The sequence below is a fragment of the Malurus melanocephalus genome, unplaced genomic scaffold, assembly GCF_030028575.1.
Source record: "Malurus melanocephalus ecotype Western Australia unplaced genomic scaffold, MMel_1.1 scaffold_174, whole genome shotgun sequence".
NCBI lineage: Eukaryota > Metazoa > Chordata > Aves > Passeriformes > Maluridae > Malurus > Malurus melanocephalus.
In genome coordinates, this window is record NW_026623406.1 from 126,110 (window position 1) to 135,459 (window position 9,350).

The window sequence follows — 9,350 nt, forward strand, 5'->3', positions numbered from 1 at the left end:
AGCATTCCTGGTGTGACTGTGGCCACTGTGCTCTACCACCATTGTGGTTTCTTGGTGCATCTTAAAAGCAGAGGCTGACCTGGGCCTTGCCTATGTGAAGGCTGAGCCTCCTGCCTTGGAAAGCTTGGTGTGCCCTGTTCAAAACCCTGTGGAGCTGGGCTGGCAGTGGGGCTGCTGGCCTGGGTCCTGCTCGTGTGGTGGCCAGGCCAGCTCTGCCCACCCAGTTCTTGGAGCACAGCTCTCCTGGCACTGCTTTTCTGTTCCCCTTGAGACAACCTCCACCCCTACCCTTGGCTAAAGGTGGTTTGTGCAGCCCTGTAAGGGTGAGTTTAATGCAGTAAACCCCTTTGATACTCTGGGCTGATCCCATCCCTCCCTTGCAGGGGTGGAGATACCTGGGTCCTGCCAGCTGACTTCCAGCACAGTGTCAGTGAGCTSTGACAGTGTCTCCAGGTTTATGCTGAGGCTTCCTGGCTACTGCCAAGATTTCCCCACTTCYACTTCCACTTTCCACTGCAGGGTCACTGACAGACCAGGCCACTTATGGAGGAGGTGGAGGCAGACTGGCCAAAACTTGCCAGCCAACAGTTTTGGTCAGTGCTCCTAGTGAGCCTGGTCAGCTGGGGACAAACACAGGGCTGTTGTGCTTGTCTGGACATGGTGCCTATCTGCCTGATGCCTCCACCCACGCTGCCTGCCAAGGACTGCAAATAACACTGCCTGTGTGGTTGCCACTGCCTCCACCCCTTAAAAAGCAGAATTGAAAAAGCTGCAGGTAAGAATTTGGTGTTTGTGCCCTTTTGGGGCAGCGTATGTGGGGTGAGGGCAGTGGGGAGTAATGCAGAGGCCCACCTGGAGCCTCTGCTATGTTGCGCTGAGCATTGGGAAACCCCAGCATATGCCAGGGTTGCTGTGCCCCTTCAGCACCCTGATGTCCTCAGGACAGAGCCCTATCCTGGACAAAGGAATCTTTTCCCAGTGCCAACTGCCAGGGTAGTTTGTCAGGGTGACAATGTGTCCCGGCTCAGGGGTGGTTTTTCTCAAGGGGCAGGGTCAGGCAGGTAAAGCCAGCCTGAGCCTTTTCCCCATCCCTGAGAGCCAGAGCCTGTTTCGAACCAAGTGAAGCTTTTGGAAGCACGTGTTTTTGGAAGCAYGAAGTGGCAGTGCTGATCGCCCCTTCTCAGCATTGCTTTTGGGGTGGGGAGGCCTCAGTGGCTGCCCAGAGCACCTTGGCTGCTCCTGACACCGCCCCAGTGCCTCTCCCTGCTGCGTGCTGCAACGGGCCCCTCTGCGGGCATGGAAAAGCACCAGGGTACTTATCTCTCCCTGAGTCACATGGGCATCTGCAAGGCCACAGCAGGAGTGTCCCCTCCCTGGCACTGCTGTGCTTACAATCGCTTCCCCCTMATCCCGTGCTGTGCACACAGGCAGCAGAGCCTGCCAGGGGTGCTGGGCACTCCAATCCTACATAGCCAACTTGTTTGCCAGCCAGCACCAGGGCTGTGGGTTGCTCCAAATGGTGGGATTGGCCCATGCCAGAAGCTGCCAATGCTCCWGCATTGACCCTGAGTCTGTGGAAGCAGCCCATGGGACCCCCATGCATCCTGGGGAGCTGTAGGGGTCTTGRTGCATCTGGGTTTGGGTTGCTTTGTCACTGTGGCCAACCTGGGCATGGTGAGACACAGGTTTAGATACGGGGTTTAAGTGCTGGCACAGTCAGGTCTGCGCCCCAAGGAAGCCACCCCAGGAGCTGGCAGTCTCAGCCCAGACCCAGGGACATCAGCTGGAGCTGGGAGCGGCTCCCCAGCRGACACATCTCCATGTGTTTTATGGCCAATGTGGCTGTCTTCATCTAAAATGAGGCACTTCTCCCAACCATATCCCTGCCAGAATGGTGCACAGGAAGAACCAGAACAWGTTGCCTAAATGCTCTGTCCTCAAGACTGAGGGTAAAAAGTTTTCTATTGGTAACCAAAATGGTTTTGGTGCCCAAAATGTCCCTGTTGCTGGCAGAGCATGAGCCCGTAAGGAGAGAATTATTACAGAAAGCCTTTTATATCAACACTTTCCCTGCTTACCCTWGACCTTCCCCTTTTCACTCTGGCATACGTGGGCCCACAGCTGCTAGTGGTGTGGGAGGCCAGGACACCTGCCAGATAGGTGTCCCCTAGAAATGTGGTGACTTTGGCATCATGGGCTGCTGCAGCAGCCACCCACACACAGTGCCATCCCAGGAGYTGGGCCTTCCTGGCAGGGCTCTGTGACCCTTCCCTCGCTGGGCACCATGTGGGTTACCCATGTCAGCCCCTCCTGGCAATGCCAGGAGGATATAATCCATGCCTCTCTGGTCCAGAGCCCATCCCGCTGCTTCTGGGTGGTTTGCTCCCATGCTCAGTGAGGTGGTGAGCTGTGGCCTCACTGCAGAGGAGGGAGGAGAAGGCTGAGTCACCATCAGGAGGAATTTGGGCAAATACCTGGTGACCAGCAGTGTGAGGTAAATTCAGATCAGGGCTTGCGGCTGGGATGAGTGTCTGCCCCTGCCCCTGCTCCATCCCCTCTGACTCACGAGAGGATTTGGCCCAACACACACATGTGTGGAGGATAATAACCCCATCTCTGRCAGGAGGTGCCTGAGTCAGCCTGTGCATGGCCCTACACTGGGTTCCCCTGTGCCCCACTGCTCCCTTCTTCATGCCATGCAGCACTGTGCTGGTTTGTTGCACAACTCACCCAGGACAAGGAGACTTTTGCACTCTGGCAGCCGGGTTTTCACTTTGCCATTCGCCATCTGGCAGCCCCCAGAGCTGCAGCAGAAAGTAATGAGAGCCAAGAGGTGTCAGTGATCGAGGCTTGTGGCAGCTCCTGCATGGCAGGAAATTGCCAATCCCAACCTGAACCATGATCAGTCCAAGCAAACCACCTTTGGAAGGTATGTGTTTGGCACCAGAGCAAACAGGATAAGGTGAAGCCAGGCTGCACAGACAAGAGGATGCTGCAGCTCCCCAGAGGGTGGATCCTGACCACCCTCACCTCCCTATTCCCTCCAAAAGACATGTCACAACTTCTGCGTCACTCAGGTGAGCCTTTCCCTGCCAGGTCTCTGCTGCCCACATGGACACATTGCCAAGCTCAAACCCCTCCACAGTGGCAAGGGTGGCGAGGGGAAGCAAGGGGCAGAGTAGCAAACATGAGCTGCCAGGGAAAGCCTCTGCTGGGAGTGCTTGGGGAGGAAGTGTGTGTGCGTGCATGGGGATAGTTAAAGAGGAAAGCATGTGGCTGTGAAAGAGGAAAGCAGAAGAGAATAAGCAATAATGGGGAAATGAAAGTGTTGTCTAGGCTAGTGACCATGTTCCTTTGGCAAGAAGTTGGTGGTAAGCCACTGTGGAGTGCAAGAGTTTTGTGTGATGGGGACACTTGGTGACACAGGAAGGATGAACAGACAAGTTGTCCCCATCACTGTGCTGGGTAGAGTGTTTGGCCGTGGGGAGGGAAAGTCATCATCCCTGACCAACGGGTGCAAAGGTACACACGTAGCAAGACAGGAATCTCCAGACACCTGGGCTAGGAAAGTGGCCTGTGGGCTGCAYGCACTCAGCACAACCCAACACCTTCCTCAGCAGTGGAAAAGTTATTGCTGCTCTTGAAATAATGCCCTGGAGGTCAGGTTTACCAGCAGGAGCTTACTCATCCCCTGCCAGAGAGGGCTCAGCATGAGTAGTGATGAACCGGGAGCACGCAGAGCTTCCTGCTCAGGACCAGGCTGCTGCCAGCACCTGGCTCTGAACAAAGCTGGGAAGTCACGCACTGAGCCCCCTGCAGTCGCACACATTTGCCGGGGCTGTGGCCGGCACAAGGCGCAGGTGGGAGCAGCCTGGCTGCGTGCCTTGGCCGGGCGACACGCGCGCTGCTGGCGCCAGGGATGCCGAGCCCTTCGGGGGCTCCTGACAGCGGCCGGAACCCAGTGCTCACTTCTGCCCCCCGCCCCCGGTTGCATTTTGCAGATTCCCGCGGGCCCGAGGGGCCGTGCCCGGAGCTGCGGCAGCATRTGCTCCTGCGGGAATGCGGCTCCGGTGTCTGCAGAGCACCCGCACTTGCGCCCGGGCCGGGGCAGCTGACGGAGCAGAGGAGCGCTTTATTTTAGAAAGCAGCTGGCTCACACAGGAGACATTGTTTATCATCCTTCTTGGCTCTGGTGTTTTATTACAAAGGATTATGGCATGAAGAGCCATTTTGTTCCCCTATTTCCAATGCATAGCCCCCTCTCCATGATTTATTCCTCTCCACAGGCAACAGCTGAGGTATGACATCCCAGGAAGTGGGGAGGGGGAATAAGGTGGGGGCTCAAACCCATGGCAGTGATGGCAACAGGGATGCACCCAGTGCCCAAATCATGGCACAGCTGGCTGGAGTTYGCCAGAGGTACCTGAGACTGCTCATGCACCTTGACAATGTGAGGAATCCCTGAGGGGTGGAAAAGCAAAATCAAATCTTTTCTATGATGGGTGTCACCTGTAAGGCAATGTCACCTCACTCCRTCTAAAAAAGGCAGAGGTCAGTGTCCTCTCCCCGGAGACACTGCTGTCCCCAACCCTATGTGCCCCACTGCCAGTGCTGGYAGCATCTTGTGGTGTCACAGCCCCAGACCTGCCTGGACGAACCTGTATGGGAATGTCCTGCTGCCTGCCTGGGACCTGGGRCCAGGCTGGGCACAGCATGGTACAGGGTACAAGCCGGGCACAGTGGGTGGGATGCAGGGTACTAATGCGGGGTCAGCATGGGAATATGGTCCTTTGCCAGTCCCTCCAGAATCACCTTCAGGCAGGGTAGAGGCACATCCAGAGCCACAGCAGGAGCAGCTTCTCTCTGTCCCTCTGTCTAGGCACTTTCCTTGCCAAGCAACTGCCAAGATACCATCTGCCCCCTCTGTCCCCCTCCTCTGTCCCTGCTGCCATGTGCCTTTCCTGTSGGTCCCAGAGCAGAGTCTGTGGCAGCCCAGGCTGAACTCCCCTCCACCTGGCTGCGAGCCGGAGCCTGACTGGCTCCTCTGTGGTTTTCCAGGAACCAGTTCTGGAGCCATGGGCAGCCGATTAGCATGTTGCAACAGATGCCTTGTGCTGTCTTCCTGTCTGTGCACCTACATCAGGGTAGAACTATGCTGCTGCCTCCTATGGMGCTACCTGCTCTGCCACCTTGTCACACAACACGTCCCTAAAAACCAGCCAAGGAGTTCTGGGGAAGAGCTGGGGATGGGCGGGGAGGTGAGGGCAGTGGTGTGTGGCTCAGCCACCGCCAGGCCTATGGTTGCACCAAAGCTGGGACAAGCCCCTGCCTGCAGTGTTGTGTCTGAGAGGCAGCTCCGCAGCCCAGCCCTGTCCCCCTCCCTGCTGCCTTACACCAGCTCATGAAAACAACACAGGTCATTTCCTTAAAGCAGGTTGAACTGTGTGGGGTAGAGGAGGATGCGTGGTGGGGTCTTCCTCAGCTTTTCCCCAGCTATGGAGTTCCTTCCTGGGGAAGTAAAAGGATGATGGGGTATGTGGGCAACCACTGCTCAGAGGCTCAGGGCAAATGGGGGTGGCCAAGGACAGGGGTGGCAGGACTCTTCAGGGGATTCCTGTGCTGTAAAGTGTTTCAGAGAGGAGCTGGAACTGCTGTGGGGTACACGTCGTGGAGAAGCAGCTGCAGAGTCAGGCACTGGGGCTGGAACAAAGGCAGAGGCTCAAGCCCCAGCTGCAGCACAGGACGTGTGATGAATTAATCGGGGCATGAGCTGGCAGCATTGTGYGATCACAGGCTGGCAGGGGGTCGAAGCTGGATCAGGGCTCCTCACCTTGGCACCAGCTTCCTGTTGTTTGCCATAACTCCCAGAGCTGGCAGTGAGAGCCAGGCAGCTGCACATGTGCTGCAGCCTCTCTGGGCAGGGATGCAGCTGAGCACAGGGGATTAAAACCTCTTGTGCTGCAGGAGCCCTGCACTCTGGAGGCTGACTGCCCTGATGCCCTCCTGCAGCCCCCACAGCCCTGGTACTGCTCATCTAGCACATGGCTCCTGGGCCGCGTCTCCATCTCCAGACAAATCCTCCTGCAGCCACTGGTGCCCAGGACCCAGAGGCAAGGTCCCATCCAGCCCACGGGGCCAGGGCAGTGTAGCTCTCAGGGAGTTCCCACCAGCACAAGGTCATGCCCAGATAAGCCCGTTCCTTAACTTGTGCTAAGTGTGCTTTAGTCACAGTAGTTACTAAGTAGGCAGCTCCTGTCGGGTCACACTGTTTGTTGGCTACACTGCTTATCTCTTTACTTTGTTGGGCTTTGGGAACATGTTAATGCAAGCCATGGCTCTGTGCTTTGCCCTGGCACTGATGGCCTTGCTCTGCTGGGGGAGCTGCCTTGTGGAGAGGATCAGGAAATACTTCTCCCTCTCCTTACCCAGGACTGATGCAGGTGGCTTTATTGTGCAGGCTCCTGTGTGTGAGGTTCCTGCTTACACTTACACGGGCTGCTTAATACTAATTAACAACTGGGGGTTTATGGCAGTAATTTACAGTCTCTGCAGGCAGTTTCTCTCAAGTGAGAGGGCAAGATCTCTATTTGGGGAAGAAGTGAACTATTCAGAAAAGTGGACCACCACAGGTGAGGGTATCCAACACCTGAGAGAATTAAGCAGTGCTGAAGGTCATCTACAAAAGGATGTAGAAAAGGATGACATCTCCAAAGATCCAGAGGACATCCTGTGCACAGGCTGTGTGAAGGAAGATAATTTAGAGTGCCCCAGTGTCATTCTGACAGCTTGGCAGCAATGTATTGTCCAGATATGAAAACACCAGCTGTGGAGAAAACATCTTCTTGGCTCCAGAACTTTGAAGAAATGCCTGTCCATCCTCATCGCTGTATGCTGGTGTCTTGGCTGTCAGAGGCAAGAAGTCAGTCTCCTCCTGCCCTGGTCAGAGGGGGAGTGAGCCTCAGGTGCTTGTGGTGCACTCTGGTTCTTCTTGCCTGACTAGGGGAGGACAAGCAGTGGAATGGTGAACCCAACTTTAAGCTGGAAGCCCATGTATGAGATGTGAAAGGGAAGAGAGCTGTTAAGAGGGGAAAATCCTAAGAAGGCTGCCAATGTAATTGCTGTAGAAACGCAAGAAGGCAACCATCTTTTAGAGCAACCACTCTGAGTGCTTAAGCCCTGCTTCCCAAGAAGAGGCTGGACATCTCCCACTGGTCGGAAGTAGAGAATAAATCCTTTGCTTTCWTTAGTTTCTGCTTGCAGCTTTTGCTTTTGCTTTATTGAACTGCCTTTATCTTGACCCACAAGTTCTTCTCTATCTTACTTTCTCCTTGCCCTATCCTGCTGAGGAGGAGAGTCACAGAGCAGCTTGGTGGGTGCCTGATGTCTACCACAGATGCCAAACAGGTTGCTGTCCAGCTCAGCAAGGCAACCAGGCTGCACAGCCCCTGGGAGCCAAAATAGATCAGGCAGATCCCTGCTCAGGTGGGCAAGTTCTCCAACAGCTGCCAGTGTCCATGGATTACCCTGGAGGTACATGGGGGCCCCTCGAGTACGAGCAYGGTCAGCTGGGGTCACTGGCCATGTGGCGTCTTTGGCTGAGCTGCAGGGACATGCTGCCCTCCCTAAACCCTGCAGGCAGCATCCCCTGAGGATTAGGTGTTTGCCGGGCCTGACAGGGGTGGTGCAGGAAGGCAGACCATGGCACAGTGCTGCAGCAGAGTGTGCCYGTGTTGCCTTGGCAGCCTCTATCATGGCGGCTCTCATTCAGGATCTGGGCTTACCCCTTGAAAACTAAATCAGATCCCTAATCAATAAATACTGGCAAATAACGGGATTGAACAGCCGTCAGGCAAAGGGAACTTGGTAGGGGCAAGTGTGCCATGTTCAGAGGCTCACTCCAGCAATGCATGGTCCTGACAGGGCTGGCATGGGGACCTGGACTGGTTTGGAGGGATCTCCCTGTGGGCTGTCCGGGCTGGGTCTGCCACGGGTACCAGCAGCATCCTGCACTTCTGGCCCTGGTGGGTACAYTGGTGGCTCAAAGGCACACTCCAGGAGCTCCCCCATTTTCCCTGGGCTCCCCTAGTCCCTGACTGCCAACACCCTTGACCTTGGGCCCTTGTGCTGGCCACCCCCCTCCTCGCCCCCCTAGGCTTCCCATGTTCCCCATCTCTTCTGACAGATCACCGAGGCTGGTATTAATATAATCCCTGGCTTAATTTAAATCCTCCTCCCGTGTCATGCTTTTCTGGGGGAAGGAGGGCATTGATGCATTTTTGTGGCATCCACTTAGCCCTGAAGCTGGGACAGGATTCAGATGGCCAAAAGCCCTGGGTATCCACACTAAAGGTCCCTGCTGTTGCCCCCCGGGGAAGGTGTCCAGGGCATGTTGCAGCCTCAGTGAGATATGTCCTCAAGTTTCAAAGGAGTATCTCAGTGGCACCAGACGCTGTTAGGAAGAAGAGTTGATGATGCCAGCCACAAGGGAACACACAAGGGGCTGCTGCTCCCCAAAACCCCTCTGCAGCCCCTTGGGGGTTTGGTTTCCCCCTCCCTCTCCAGTCACCCCTCACTGTCTGGGCCAGGCTGGTGTGACCTTACTACTATTTTCTCCTTCAACTCTCTGTAATGTTTGTATTTTCTGCTCTTCTGCAGAAACCTCCTTTAAGACATTCTCACTCCTGGTCCCGTGGGTGATGGTCGGGGTGGGGGAGTCTCACTSTTTTGGGCAGCTGTCACTGAAGTGACAAAGTGGGGATGGGAGACTATGAGAGGAGTGACAGGGGCAGGGAGTGAGGGGGCACAGGCAGGACTGTGAGGGGAGTGACAGGGGAGGGCGGTAAGGGGCTGTGGTGGGACATGGTGAAGAGACGGGAGGTCGGAGAGTGACAGGGACTGGCACTGAGGGGGCTCCAGGGGACAGGGGACATGTGGGGACTGTGAGGAGAGCGACAGAAGGGACTGTGAGGGAGGTGCCGGGGGCGGGCAGTGCGGGGCTGCGGGGCACAGGGCGGACATGCAGAGACTGTGGGGGGAATGGCGGGGAGAGTGTGAGGGGCTGCGGGGCGACACGCGGGACTGTTTGGCGGAATGACAGGACCGGCGCTGAGGGGCTTTGGGGCACAGGTGGACACTGAGGGGATGGAAGATCGCGGAGTGACTGGGCGGGCAGCGAGAGGGCACAGCGGGGACTGTGAGGGGAACGAGGGGGGAGTGTGAGGGGCTGAGGAGGCACAGGGGGATTGTGAGGGGAGTGACGGGGAAGTGTGAGGGGCTGAGAAGGTACAGGTGGGATTGTGAGGGGAGTGACGGAGGGAGCGTGAGGGGCTGAGGAGGCACAGGGGGATTGT